This window comes from Vulpes vulpes, chromosome 15, assembly GCF_048418805.1.
Source record: "Vulpes vulpes isolate BD-2025 chromosome 15, VulVul3, whole genome shotgun sequence".
NCBI classification, from domain to species: domain Eukaryota; kingdom Metazoa; phylum Chordata; class Mammalia; order Carnivora; family Canidae; genus Vulpes; species Vulpes vulpes.
Window position 1 is genome coordinate 70,878,154 of NC_132794.1, and position 15,785 is coordinate 70,893,938.

The following is a 15,785-nucleotide window of genomic DNA, read 5'->3' on the forward strand; positions in this document are numbered from 1 at the left end:
TGATTTTTGCCATTTGTTTCTCCAAGGGGTTGCTATTCATTCACTCATTCATTCATTTGCTCATTTATTCATTCATTCACTCATTCATTCATTCAACAGGTATTTCCAGAGAGCCTTTCAGGTGCCAGGCCCATTCTGTATAGTGGAGGTGGGACTTCTAGTCAAGGCTGTGGGGCCTGGCTCTCTGGGGCTCACATTCTATGATGGAGGACAGGCAAAAACCAAATATACACAGGATTTTAGGTCAGATAAAGTGAAAGCAGAGTCTAAAAGGAAAGGGGACAGCATGTGAAGGGGGTGCTCTCTTACAGTGGGTAATAGGCAGAGACCACAACCAAGCGCGAGATGCGCCATGGGGATGTCTACAGTAAGAGGTGTTCTGAAAGTGGGAGCTGAAGTACAAAGGCCGTGAAGCAGGATGTGCTTGGCATTTTCAGGGATGAGCAGGAAAGGCAATGTGGCTGGAGGGCTGGGGAAGGAGAGGGAGGACATGAGACTGGAGAGCAGAGGGGATGGACTCTGTGTGCCTTTGTGTCTCCAGAGTCACCCCACCACTTCTGTGTCTGCCTTGGGGTGGAGCTGTGCCTTCCCAAGGTGGCCTGGACATCCTGAGGAGCCAATGACACAACAGACATTAGAGTCACCTCTTTCCTTCCCCTTTTACTTGGCTCCTTCTGCCCTGGCACCTGCTTTACCTGTTCTAGAAAGCAGGATTAAAAGATGGGCAACAGCGGCACCTGGGTGGCCCAGTGGTTGAGTGTCTGCCTTCGGCTCAGGGCGTGATCCGGGTTCCATGATCAAGTCCTGCATCGGGCTCCCTGCATGGAGCTTCCTTCTCCCTCTGCCTGTGTCTCTGCCTCTCTCTCTGTGTCTCTCATGAATAAATAAATTGAAAAAAAAAAAAAAAGATGAGCAAGAAAGCTGACCTTTCCTGAAAAGAATTTAAAGTTGGGAAAATCTCTGGATTCCAGAGCAGGATTACTTAGTAATTGCAGAAGCTTGGGTAAGCTGCTTAAACTCTCTGAGCCTCTATGTCTATATCTGTAAAATGGGACTACACATACCTACTGCCTAAATAGCTGTGAAGGCGAGTGTACGCCCACCCTCTGACCCAGCAAGCGCACTCCTAGGTCCATAACCAAAGGAAATAAATGTGCCTAGGTCCAAAAGGTGTTAGGGGTTCCTAGGGTTTGGTCACAGTAGTCCCAAATGGGATCAACCCCAGCGTCCCTCAGCAGAACAGTGGCTGGATAAGGTGCAGTATCGTCATGCAATGGAATATCACACAACGACGTAAGCTACGGACAGATGCGACAACATGGATGAATCTGGCATTTTGCTGAGTGAAAGAAGCCAGGCACGAAGAACAGGTACATGTTATTCCATTAATAAGTTCAAGAACAGGTAGAGCTAATCTATGGTGGGAGAGGCTGGGGTGGCCGTTCCCCTTGAGGTTGCTGACTGCGAGGGGGCTTAAGGGAAACTTCTGGCATGTTGGAAATGTCTTATATCATGATGTGGTTGGTGTCAAACAGGCTTATGTGTCTATAAAAGTTCGTTGAACCCGAGTTCCATGAACAATTTGAGGTTGGTGTGCGTGGTGCTGTATGTATGTTAAATTTCAATAAGAATGTAGAAAGGAAGAAACCCCTGTACTGCCCAGAGAGCTGGTGAAGAGTAAGTGAGAGCAAGAATGTAGACATGCCTGTCTCAGGATCGGCACCGGGGAACATTCCCTACTCCCCCTTGGTGCTCTCTGAGGGACAAGGAATGCCCCCTGGCACCCAGGCCCCTGACTGGACAGACCAGGCTTCCGTTGGGGTCCAATGATGCTGTGGGGTGGAATTGAGAGATGGAACAGGATTGCATTTCTTTTGACTTTTTGCCTTTTGGTTTATTTATTTATTTATTTACTTTTGGTGCTTTGCTTCATGATTATAGTTTTTTTTTTTTTTTTTTTTTAAGATTTTACTTATTCATGAGAAAGCCAGGCAGGGAGAGAAGCAGGCTCCCTGAAGGGAGCCCGATGTGGGACTCAATCCCGGGACCCCGGGATCACACCCTGGACCAAAGGCAGGTGCTCAACCGCTGAGCCCCCCAGGCGTCCCTATAGTCTTTATAATCTTCATAGTCTTTATCGTTATTGAATGTGGCAACTAGCTGCAGGTTGCCAGGTTGAGTGCGGGGTAGAGACCCAGAGTAAGAGGGCTCCAGGCCTGCAGCAGATAAGACAGCATTGAGAGCAACTCCCTCCCTTTGAGATGGGCAAGAAGCCCCAGCGAAGGGCGCCAGGACCCCAGGTTCACCCTGCAATGCAGTGGCAAGCTCCAGCCCCCTATAGCTCCCATTCACCCACATCCAAATACCCCCAGGATCAACTGGCTAGGAACAGCTCTACTACTTGCACCCTTCCGCCCTGCCCCAGGGTTACTGTGCCAAGCCCAGAGAGGACAGTGTCTTCCCCAGGGCCACATAGGAAGTCTGCAGCAGAGCCAGGCAAGCATTCGAAGGATGGGACCTGTGCCACCAGCCCAGCTTCGCCCTCATGCTCATGGGGACAGGGCCCCTCCTGAGCAGAAGCTAGGAGGTCTGTGTTGCCTTCTGCTCTGAAGAGGAAGGATATCTATAGTATTGATGGGGGAGTACTTTTATTATCAATTGAGCATAGAGAGTGGGCTTCTCTGCCAGGTACTGGCACCCAACACCTCAGCTCCTCACATCTCAGAGCCACAACCCTGAGAACTCAAGCCCAACTTTTATGAGCCAGAGGCCTGCCTGTGAAATTGTGTGGGATCCCCGTGTCAGGCAAAAGCAGCTCCCTGGTCCCCACTCTTCATAGACCCCTAGTAGAGCAGGAGAGACCTTCCTTCTCCTTGGGGAAACGAGGCAGCCCAGGCCTTCTTCTAGCCACACTGGCTTTGGACTGGGACTCTCTCTTGGGGCCTCTACCCTTAGAAGACCCTCAGAGAGGGCCAGCGACTTGCCCTGGGTCACACAGCAAGGGAGAGGCAGAGGCCTCTGGTTCCCACTGTCTACAGGGTGCAAGGGCCTTACCGAGGTTGGGTATCACACGACAGGCAGGCCCAACCCTGGATCCCACAGTCCCCTGTGGTTCAGCCGGGGGCCCAGCGTCCCCACATGGTTCAAGGGATCAAGGCTGCCGTTGTCAGTGCGGGGGACATCTTCTCTGGCAGTACCCACAGCCCACATTTGCTCACTTGAACTGCACTCAGGACATGTGAGGCCTGGCTGCCGAAATCCTATTTATTCTCTGGGACTTGGCAAAGGTGTCTCCCAACCCCCCTAGCAGCGTGGATCTTCCTCAGGGCAAGGTCTCCATCGGACTGGAGACTCCTTGCTTGTGGGTGCCTTGCGTCTCCGCTCTCTAGCCCTTTGGCACTGAGTCTCGCCTCAGGACCCCAACACCCCCAAGGCTGGCTAGGTGTCCCCTTATACGCCCACTACTCCAGGCCAGGCTCCTTTGTAGGCCTGGGGTGCAGGGCCAGGTCAGGTCAGGGTGGGGTCCATCTTCCTGTGCCCTCTTTCTGGAAGCTCCTGTGGTCACAGACCATGTCTTCATTCCTGTGCCCCCACAGAGCCTATCATCGAGTGGGCTCTTGGGACTTGACAGAGATGACTCAGGATGTCATTTGAGGGGCTCTAGGAAGAGATTCCAGGCCCCCCAACTCCCATTCCCCCTCCCCAAATCCGCAGGAGCCACGGTCTGGAATTCCATTGAGAGAGTCACATTCCTTGACATTCTCTTCATGGGAATAAATCAGAGGATTAGTTTATTCTGCTCTTGGGCCCAGAAGCCTTTGGAGCTCTCGAGTCAGACTGAAGATACGAGTGGGGAGGGGTCGGCCAGCCTGTTCCTCAGCCCCCGGCAGGGAAGGCTGAGACCCCAGAGAGGGGCTGACCTCCGGAGACAGGCCTGGGCTACAGGGGCCCTTGGGGCCGGCGGGAACGGCGGGGCCCGTCTGGGAGGAAGCCTCTGACAGACGCTTTATCAGGCCCTGTCGCCTGCCTTATCTGCGGCTTCTCAGAGAAGCAGGAGCCACGGTCCTCAGCGGCGCTCAGACCACTCCAGGCCTGGAACAAAGCAGCCGAGTCAGCCGGCGGCCCCATGCTCTGCAGTCAGACCTGTGTGCTCCACAGCTCTGCAGCCCACGTGGGGTGTTCGAGGGGGTGGAGGCCCAGCCTGGCGACGGCTCGTCTGCTGGGACCCCCCCCCACTGAGCGCCTGCCTCAGAGGGACCATCTCCCTAGGGCCTGTCTGCAGAATGAGGATGGGGCACGGGGTCACCCCAGCCCCTCCGGGGCCCAGCTGAAATGTCAGCCACAAAGGACGGGACACAGAGGGGCCTGTCCAGGAACAAGGCCCAAGTGTTGGCGTGGGATGATGGCCGGGGCTGGGCTGGTCAAATGTTTACTTGGAATGGTTCAAGTGGGCACCCTCAGGCCATGGGGGCAGCTGGCGCCTGGCATGGCGCCCCTCTACCCCCACGGGGTGCTGCAGCAAGATTCAGACCATCCCAGATGGGCCCAAATCCAAAAGCACCCAGAGGGGGCTGCCTGTCTAGGCCCTGGCATGGTCACTCCCTCTCAGTCCCTGCCCACTGCTGGGAGGGCGGGTTCAGCCTGTCCTTCTGGAAGCACCTGCTTCTCTGGCCCCTGGTGAGGCTACCATGAACGGCTGGGCAGGTTGTACACCACAAAAGGACCCCTTTCCACTGAAGCCAGTGGACCTGAAATCCTTGCCACAGGGAAAGGTGCTGCTGGAGGGGGGCAGTTGGTGGGTGGGGAGGGGACAGGACTTGGGCATTGGGGATGTTACGATGATGACATGGCTGTTTTGTAGGAGCTCATAGACTGTGAGAGATGGGGTTGCCAGATATAAAACAGGATGTCCAGTTAGGCTTCAATTTCAGATAGACAATAAGTAGATTGTTTTAAGTACAATTACGTCCCACACAATATTATGTTTACGTGTAGCGAGGGGTGAAGGAGGTCTGGTCACAGCAGAGCTTCCCCCAACACCCCCAGCACACAGGGCCCTAAGGGTCATGGAGAAGACTGTGAGAGGCAGAGGAGAGGCCAGTGTGGCCAGAGGGGAGCCCAACAGGTCCACAGGTGGGATGGAGAGCCCATGGGGGGGAGGGGCTGTGCTCTGAGCGAGGGTTGAGCTGCGGGCTTGCACGGCGCAGCAGGCTCCCTCTGACGGCCTTGTTGGGAATAGGCTGGAGGGGGTCCGGCTCAGGCAGGCGGCCCCAGGGAGGTTATGACACCCACCCAGGGGTGGGGAGGGGGGAGGCGGGGACCAGGGCAGTGAGCATCAGGCCAGAGAGAAAAGGGTGATTCTGGACATGGGAACTTTTTGTTATGGAAAATGTCAAATGTGCACAAAAGTTAAAGGGAATAGTACAAGGAACTCCCACGTCCCCCATCGCCCTCTTCCACCATCATTAGCCTAGGGCCAGTTTTGTTTTACGGAAACCTTTCACCCCCTCCCGGCAAATGGATTATTTGGAACCAAATCCCAGATATCATATTATTTCGCCCATAAATATGTCAGTGTCATTGAAAGATATTTTGAAGCAGCAGCCACCAGGAATTTGCCCAAAGACTTCAAGCAGCTATTTTAAGAGAGAGGGGGGGGGGGCCTGACCCCACGAGGCCCATCGCTATGCGGTTGGCTCCCCGGTCTTAGGATGAGTCCTCCTAAAGCTTTCTAGATTTTCCTCCCCTGGTTGAGTCCTCTGAGGCTTCCTCTCTCCCACCCTCCTGTCTGTGCCCTGTCCTAGGGTGATGCTCCTCGGGCTGGGGGCTTGGGACGCTGGCATGGACTTTCCATTGGAAGCTCCTGCCTTCTCCCCAGAGCTTACAGCAGCCTGAAGCCTCCTCTTTTTCTGGTCCCTTGATGACAGGACTGTCCGGCGTCTGGCATAAGGGCTCCCTATGTCACCAGAGACACCACTCCCTGGGAACCCAGGAAATGCAGGTGCTCTGGGTGAAGGTAAGGGAAACACACCAGAAGCCACAGAACGAGGTACAAGGACACAGATTCAGACATCAAAACCCTAGTAAGTGCCGGAAGGCCCTCTGCTTTCCAAAATGCCACTGTCTCTGGGAAGCAGCCTGGCTCTGCTTCCAGTTTACCTGGGGGCTTTGGTTGCGTCCCTTCCCCTCCCCGGCCTGGAAAAAGGAACCAATTCATTATGCAGGGTTTCTGCCTTTTGCCCAGTCTCAGATCCTGCGCCCCCAAAGCCCCTGGGATGGGAGGAGCTGGGGAGCAAAGCTGGGCTGGGGGAGAGGCTGCTGGGGACATGGTAACTTCTGACCCAGCTGTACACACACACCGAACCCCGTGAGGCTGGCATAGTCTCCCCCACTTTACAGAAGAAGAAAGAAAAGTAAAGACACGTGACTAGTGTCCCCTACTTTGTGGTCAGCAAAACCAGGCCTTGAGTCTAAGGTCAAATGTGCAGAGTTGGTGCCCAGGTGCCTCTCCCTCCCCTGCCAGGCTTGAGGCCCAGTTCCACCAACATGGTCCATGCTGCAGTCGTGCTGCTGCCTCAGAGCCTCCCGAGGCCCGGAGCCCCTGGCAGTCCCCTCACCGTGGGACTGGGAGGCCAGCTCACCTTCCCGTTCAGTTCTTTCTCTCACCTCGCCCTCCCAGGGCTTGGGCTCAGTGGGCAAAAGACACACCAATGAATGTCTCTCATCTGGTCCTCAGCAGCTGAGTGAGGTGCTGCTATGCCCATGCTGCAGGTGTGGAAACTGATACTCAGAGCGGGGCGGTGACCTGCCCAAGGCCACACAGCTCTGCAGGAGTGCGGCCGGAATTGAAACCAGAGTTCTCTGGATCCAGGTGCTCCTTCTACCACATTGCAAGAGCTGGCTTAGAACACAAACACGTCTCCTGACCCAATGCCATTTGGTTGTCCCGGCTTCAGGCAACTTTTTCGCCCGTAACTCCGTTGTGTTGTTTCATCTGTGTAACCACACTGGATCTTTCTCATAACCACGGGGGGCAGGAGGGACTACCATTTGGCTTTTACAGGTGAAATGCCCTATGTGCCCTGGGGGACGCTCTTTCAGAACTTCCGGAATCTTCCCCAAGGCCTGAGTTGCGCTGTCGCTCAGCCCACAGAGGCTTACGTTCTTCTAGCGCCCCCTACAGCCTGCAGATGCCATGAATCATCCTAGGGTCATCCAGAAGGTTTTTCTTGAAGTTCTTTGGGCAAGCCTAAGAACCACAAGAATGAGTGTGAGTCATTCTTTGGAGTAAGGTTAGACCAAGGGCCCTCCAGGAAAGGTACTGTGTCCCCTCCACGATGCCCCCACACTGGGATGGGGTCCCGCAGGGCAGCGCTCAGGCGGGGAGGTTGGGGAGGGGGGTCTGAGCTTTGCCTGGTACCTGCACTGAGCCAGTCAACAGGCTTCAGCAGTGACCCACTCACACCTTACCTGGCTCCGTCTCCCCTCTCCCCAACAGGAACCAAAGTATATCTGAAGCAAATCCCAGATGTCTTACTGCTTCATTCACAAATATTCAATATGACCTATAAAAAGGAAGGATTATTTTTTTTAAAAAAGCCACAAAACCGTCACACCTAATACATGTGCCATCATCATACTCAGGATCATCAAGTATCTAGTCTGCAGTCGGTGCTCACATTGTCCTGATTGCCCATGAATGCCATATTTTTCTTTCTTTCTTTCTTTCTTCTTTCTTTCTTTCTTTCTTTTCTTTCTTTTTCTTTCTTCTTTCTTTCTTTTCTTTTCTTTTCTTTTTCTTTCTTCTTTCTTTCTTCTTTCTTAACAACTTGTTTGTTTCAATCGGGATGCAGTGAGGTCCACACGTTGTGACTGGTGTGTGTGTGTGTGTGTGTGTGTGTGTGTCTTTAAGTCACTTTGCTTGTAAGTCATCTGGAATAGTTCTTCTCTTTCTGACTCTATCACTGAGGCCACGCATAGATTCATTTGCTTCTTTTGCTCTCTGCTTTTTTTTTAAATTTATTTTATTTTTTTATTCATTTATGACAGTCACAGAGAGAGAGGCAGAGACATAGGCAGAGGGAGAAGCAGGCTCCATGCACCAGGAGCCCGACGTGGGATTCGATCCCGGGTCTCCAGGATCGCGCCCTGGGCCAAAGGCAGGCGCCAAACCGCTACGCCACCCAGGGATCCCTGCTCTCTGCTTTTACGAATTGATTTACAATGCTTAAATTTTGTTTGTGGCTCCAAAGTCTATCATACATAATAAAGTATATTCTGAGAGGTCTGACTTATATTTGTGTCCGCTTCACCCACTCCTCCCTCTGCCCAAGTATCAATTTTTTTTTAATTTTGCGCTATCCTTTTTTTTTTTTTAAGATTTTATTTTATTTTTTCATGAGAGACACAAAGAGAGAAAGAGAGGCAGAGACACAGGCAGAGGGAGGAGCAGGCTCCAAGCAGGGAGCCTGACGCAGGACTCGATCCTGGGTCTCCAGGACCACAAATCGGGCCAAAGCCAGTGCTAAACTGCTGAGCCACCTGGGCTGTCCAGTTTTGCGCTATCCTTAGTGTAAATACACATGAATGTCTTCATGTGTATTGTATATAATGCATATGTGTGTACATATATACCCATATTCTCCCTCCTTTTCTCAGATGAATGTTAACCCAGGAACACAGAGTCACGCTTTCCTCCACCTTGCTTCATTCATGGTACACCTCGCCGGCGATCTCACCCGCAGGTGTCTGTCTGGACCTTCCTTACTCTTTATGGCCAGACTCCCTCATTTTGCTAATAACCACAGTCCCCTGCTGATGGACATTTTCCTAGTGTCCTGTCTTGTGCCGTCACAAACAGACCACCAACAAAAAGCCTGATGCTTCTTCACATCTTTCAGGACACCTGCTGGAGTTGGTTTACAACAGTGGGGTTCCTGAGTCACAGGTCAAATACACGTATTTTTGCTAGCTTTTGTCACATTCTCCTGCAAAGGGATTACTCCATGTTATGTTGCCACCAGCTATAGAGGAGAGGGGTAGTTTCCTCGAAGCCTCCCCAGCAGAACGTGCTGCAAAACTTATGGATTTTTGCCAATCTGATAGGTGGGAAATGGTATCCCAGAGTAGTTTGAATTTGCATTTCTTTTATTTGAGCATGTGGATCATCTTTCATATGGTTCAGGGCCATCGCATTTCTTTTCCTGTGAATTGTCTGGTAATATGTTTAGCCCATTTTTCTGGGAAATTGTTGGTGTTTCCTTTCTACTTTTAGAAGTTCGTTATAAATTGGAGACATTAATCCCTTGTCTGTGATAAAGGCTCAGGGTTCCTTCAGCTGGCCGTTTGTCTTACTTGCACATTCATTCGTTCATCTCAGGCCACTGGATGCTGGAGACACAGCGGTGCATAGGGTGGCTCTGAGGGGCTCCACCACCACATGCTGCCCAAGTAGAACCTTCTGGTCCTGGATGTTCTTTACTGCCATCCCTTCCCATACTGTCCTCTGGGCCCCCCACCCCCAACCCCACCCCAGTCCTGCTGCCTAGTGACCACCCTTCCCTTGTCCTGCCTTGCTTAGGTCCCTATCATCTTCCAGTCTGAGCTCAGCAAGGGGCGGAAATGAGCCCGATTATCTCTGTATCTCTCCCCACATGGCTAGCACCCTATGGATGAAGAAGTGAAGAAAGAGTGAGGGAATGAATGAATCAATAAGTGGATGAATGAATCTTATGAGGATAAGGCCACTTTGGCCTGGGAAACCGAGTCAGGGTAGTTGGTCGTAAGAGCCCCTTCAGGATCAAAGTTTCTTAATCCCTTGCCTTCTCTTCAGATTTAACTCAAACCAGAATTGCTACTCTCTTTTGTTTTTGTTTTAGAATTGCTATTCTTTATTTATTTTTATTTTTATTTTTATTTTTTATTTTTTTTATTTATTTATGATAGTCACAGAGAGAGAGAGAGAGAGAGAGAGAGAGAGAGAGAGAGGCAGAGACACAGGCAGAAGAAGCAAGCTCCATGCACCGGGAGCCCGACGTGGGATTCGATCCCGGGTCTCCAGGATCGCGCCCTGGGCCAAAGGCAGGCGCCAAACCGCTGCGCCACCCAGGGATCCCTCTTTATTTATTTTTAAAAGATTTTATTTATTCATGAGAAACACACAGAGAGAGGCAGAGACACGGGCAGAGGGAGAAGTAGGCTCCCTGCGGGGAGCTCCATGCAGGACTCGATCCTAGGACTCCAGGATCATGCCCTGAGCCAAAGGCAGACGCTCAACCACTGAGCCACACAGGTGTCCCTAGTATTGCTACTCTTTAAATTGCTCGCAATATATTATGATGCCCGTTACATTTCATGATGCATTGATTTATTTAAGATCTTTATTTTTAAGCAATCTCTATGCCCAACATGGGACTAGAACTCACAACCTTGAGACCAAGAGTCAAAAGCTCCACAGACTGAGCCAACCAGGTGCCCCTCATTTCAATAAGAATGTCTGCTTATTGTAAAAAATGTGGAAATTACAGGAATGTACAAAGAAGAAAAGATATAACTCATGACCCAGGGTAAGCCACTGTGAACGTTCCAGTGTATTTCCATTCAACTTTCTTCTTTAATTTACATTTTATTTTTATATATCTGTTTTAAACGTATTTACATATGTATACATACATACACGTATCCCCTTTAACATTCTAACATAGATATTTCCTCATTGCATTAAACTTCAGCACATCATTGTAATTTTAAGTGATCATATAGTATGCCATGCAATGGATATATCACATCCTAGCTTCACTACCTAACCTCTTCCTCTGTGTCCTTCTCTGTAAAATGGAGATAATAGGTGTCTACTTTGTAAATTCCTTGTGAGGGTTAATTGTGGTGGGATGCAGGGCAAGCACTCAGTGGATGTTAGACATCGTCATTATTGTTATTACTATATCCTAATTGTGGACATTTAAATTCTATTGCAAATAACTCTGTAATTAACCCCTCTGCTCACAGCAGTTTTGTGGGGTCTCAGGGAGATTGCTGCACCCGTAGACTCACTCTGAGCACAAGGGTGACAGATGAGCAAGGTGTGCTGGGAGAACAAGTTAAGATGGCAGATATTTCCCCCTGGTAGCCCGGGGAGAGGGGAGTCCAGGCAGTGGGGAGCAGCATCTGCAAAGGCTCAGAAGCCTGAAAGAGTATGGGAGTTCTGGTGTGCTTGGTGGGGCAGTTATTTTATTTTATTTTATTTTATTTTATTTTATTTTATTTTATTTTATTTTATTTTATTTTATTTTATTTATTTTATTTTATTTTATTTATTTTTATCTATTTTACTTTATTTTATTTTATTTTACTTTATTTTATTTTATTTTAATTCAATTTGCCAACATACAGTATAACACCCAGTGCTCATCCCATCAAGTGCCCTCCTTAGTGCCTGTCACCCAGTTACCCCATTCCCCCACCCACCTCCCCTTCTGCAACCCTTTGCTTATTTCTCAGTGTTAGGAATCTATCATGATTTGTCTTCCTCTCTAATTTTTCCCCATTCAGTTTCCTTAAAGTCCCTTTCACTATTTCTTATATTCCACATATGGGTGAAACTATTAATAACTGTCTTTCTCCGACTGACTTATTTCACTCAGCATACTACCCTCCAGTTCAATCCACGTCGATGTAAATGGTAGGTATTCATCCTTTCTGATGGCTGAGTAATATTCCATTGTATGTATATACCACATCTTCTTTATCCATTCATCTGTCGAAGGGCATCGTGGCTCCTCCCACATTTTGGCTATCATGGACATTGCTGCTATGAACATTGGGGTGTAGGTGTCCCAGCGTTTCACTGCATCAGTATCTTTGGGGTAAATACCCAGTAGGGAAATTGCTGGGTCGTAGGGTAGCTCTATTTTTAATTTCTTGAGGAAACTTCGCACTGTTTTCCAGAGTGGCCGCACCAGGTTGCATTCCTACCAACAGTATAAGAGGGTTCCCCTTTCTCCACACCCGTGCCAACATTTGTTGTTTTCTGTCTTGTTCATTTTAGCCATTCTCAACAGTGTAAAATGGTATCTCATTGTGGTTTTGATTTGTGTTTCCCTGATGGCAAGTGATGTGGAGCATTTTTTCAGGTGCTTGTTGGCCATGTGTAGGTCTTCATTGGAGAAATGCCTGTTCATGTCTTCTGCCCATTTCTTGACTGGATTGTTTGTTTCTTGGAGGGTGAGTGTTATAAGTTCTTTATAGATCTTGGATACTAGCCCTTTATCTCTATAGATCTTGGATACTAGCCCTTTATCATTTGCAATTATCTTCTCCTACTCTGTTGGTTGCCTTTTAGCTCTGTTGACTGTTTCCTTTGCTGTGCAGAAGTGCTTGATGAAGTCCCAATAGTTCATTATGTCTTTTGTTTCCCTGCCTTAATAGAGTGTCTTGCAAAAAGTTGCTGTGGCCGAGTTCAAAAAGCATGCTGCCTGTGTTTTCCTCTAGGATTTTGATGAATTCTTGTCCCTATTTTACCAACAGGGCAATTGTGACCCCAGGAAAGGAAAACAACTTGTCTGACAACAGGTAAGGCAACCAGCTTTATGCCCCCTGCCTCCCTGGCCAGCACTCCACACATGCCATGGGCCATCCCACTCTCCCTGAAAATGTTGCTTGAAGGGAGGAGGAGAGGTGAAGAAGAGTAAGGGGTAGAACAGTTTGGGGTTTGGGCAGCCGGTGTGCCCATGAGCTTCTCCCCAGTTAACACTTAGCTGTCCCACGAGGCAACCTAATGAGCCCCAGGAGATGGAGACTAGCCCCAGCTCTGTTTGTCTTCTTGTCTTCCTGAGGTCTCCAAAATGTGGACCCTCAGGCTGGTGACTGGTGGGTCCCCAGAGGCTGCACCCTTACCTCCCACTCCTCAATCCAGCCCTTCATAGACAAAGGCTGGAAAGTCCTAGGCCCATTCAAGTTACCAGCCAGAGCACATGATTCAGCCTCAGCCTGCCCTGTGTTTATTTTTTAAAAGACTGTGACCATGACACCCAGTGCTTCTGCCAAGAGGGAGGAGCCTGAGCAGGTCCAGAAGGAGTTGGGGGGCTTGAGCAGCATGAAGATTCAGAGCCTTGCAGGGCCAAGCCAGCCTGAGGCACAGATGCTGACAAGTGAAATTTGAGGATGTTTGCCTGTTTCCATCCGAGGTCCACCATTAAAACTGAGTCTATAGCACCTCAAAGGCTTTCTAAGTATTAAATAAATAATTAGTAATTCTTGGGAAGGAACACTTGTACCCTTTGTGGGCTGAATTTGAGAGTATTGTCTACAATAGCAGCCTCATTGCTGCATGGTCCAAACACAGGTGTGTAAACTCTCTTCCACATACTGGGCAGCTCCTGTCTCCTGTTGCTTAGAGAATGATAGGCCAAGGGGTAGGCGGCCCCACAATGGTGAGAAGTCCACACTCGAGGTCTTGGACCTTTTCTGCTAAGAGGGCCTGACATCTCTCGGAAGGGAGGGCCATGGTAAGTTAAACCTTAAATTCAGAACATAGGAGTAGGAGGAGATCCCAGAGGTGTTTGGCCTTTCCTCTCATGGGCAGATGGAGCGTAGGAAGACCTCAGAGATGGGGAGGGACTTAACCACACCAGTTGGTGGCAGAGCGAGGATAAAACACAGATCTCCTGATTGCAGTCCCAACTCTCTGGGACCATGTTGTTCCCTTCTATCAAGGAGCAGTAGGGGAGATAGATATTCAGCAGCAGCTAGGGAAGGGGGGGAAGCTCTGAGCCAGGTGCCCGGTGTGCCAATGAGAGGCTCACAGTCCCTGCCCGAGAGGAGCTGCTAGAGGCTGAGACTTGGGAACAGCAACACATCTGAATCAGGGTGGGTAGAGGGCTGGCAGGGGCGGGTCCCGAGAGCTGTGCAGAGCAGGGTGGAGACACATGGGAAAGTTTCCAGCAGGAGTTACATAAAAGGTTGAAGGGTGAATGGGATCTCATTACCAGGAGAGGTAGAGAAGGGGCGGTCCAGGAATGAGAAGGAGCAAGGCGACAGCCTGAGAAAAGGAGGCAGACCTTCCCACTCCTAGCTGTGGTGGGTGAGCGCCCGGGGCCTTAGCCAGGCCCCCAGTGTCCAGTGCAGACCACCCACCTCAGGACCTAAGGATGCCATCTATCACCATTAGAGGGACACATACATTTCTACAGAGATTGGCAGGACATGGGTATTTTAATCTAAAAGAGTGAGCGTCTAGTGGCGGCGGGGCAGGCGTTGTGACAGGTGGTGTGGCAAACCGTTTCCGGAGTAGTGGCAGTGTGGATCTGTGTGTGCTGGTGGGGGCAGGGGGTGCTGTTTTCTGTCTTCATTCTCTTGACTTTTAAGAGCCATCTGTTCACATCCCACTGTTGAGGTGGCTACTCTCTCCTCCATCCGCCTTGATCATGTGTCCCCCCCCACCCCCGGTCCCCACCCGCGGGGGTCTCTGAGCCCGGGTTTCCCCACATGTAAAATGAGGCAGGTGCACTTGGTCTGTAAGGCCCCTGCAGCCTGGGGCTGATTCTTAAGCCAGGTCTCAGGCTCTTTGCTGGGATGTCAGAGGCGCCCTCCAGTGGCCTTCATTGTCCATGCAACCTGGGAACAGACTGGGCTCCCACCTGGCCCTCTGTGAGAGACTGTGTGTGTGTGTGTGTGTGTGTGTGTGTGTGTGTGTGTGTGTGTAAGGCTGTGTGTTGAGTGTGCCTATGTATTGGGGAGGGTGCACAGAGGATGTGTGACAGGCTTGTGATACATAGAATGCAGAGCTTCTCTGACTCTCAGCCCCTGATAAAATCACAGAGAGGTAGAACCATTTAAAACAAAGGCAAAGCCTGCCAAGACCTTCTGGGGCCAGCCTGGGATGCCCAGGCTTGCAGAATTCCTTGGGCCACCTATCTTGCTAATACATGTGGAGAGCATTAATCCTCTGCTCAAAAATCTCATCCTGCGGCCCCTGTGCTAAACAGGCTAAATATAAAACTCCTGGCCAGGGCATTTAGGGTCCTCCTAAAGGTACCTGCTTGGTCACCCCATGGCCTCATTTTTTACCCCTTTCCTTCTTTCCTGTTCCACTTCAGGTGAACTATTCCACCCTTTCCCATCTCCTAGCCTCTCCTTTTGCTGGTCTTTATCCCCAGGGTCCTACTCTCTCCTTTAGTCCCCACAGCATCTTTCAAAAGTTGTCAAATGTTACCTCCTCCAGGAAGACTTCCTGGGTTTTTCTACTTAGATCTGAGTTCTCTAGCCCTTCCTTGGGAACAGCTCCATGTCTGCTTCATAATTGAGTCCTTTCAAACACTGAACACACACACACACACACACACACACACACACACACACGCAAACACTGAACACACCCCACTGGCATCCAGGCTGTTCTCTGCATTGCTCTGACCCTCACGAGGAGTCGGCCTCCCTTGTACCCTCAGCTTTAGCCAATAGGGCTGCACTCGTGGAAGGAAGTCTGGCGGCAGAGGAAAAAGACATGAGCTTTAGGTTAGACTCTTGTTGAGTCCTGACCTTCAGAAGGCAAATCGCTACCCAGTCCACGGGCTCCAGCTGCTGAGCTGTGTTTGGGAGGTTGGTTTCTGCATGCCCTAAATTAAGAGTTAGACCCCACTGGCCTGGCTCTTCAAAGACAGAAGTTGTAACTGTAGCCCTAATAATTAATACTTCTGGCTATTTGTAGAAGTCTACTATTGGCAATGTGTTGTGCTCTGTAACATGAGACTCCCACACAGCTCATTTATAGATGAGCAAACAGGGAA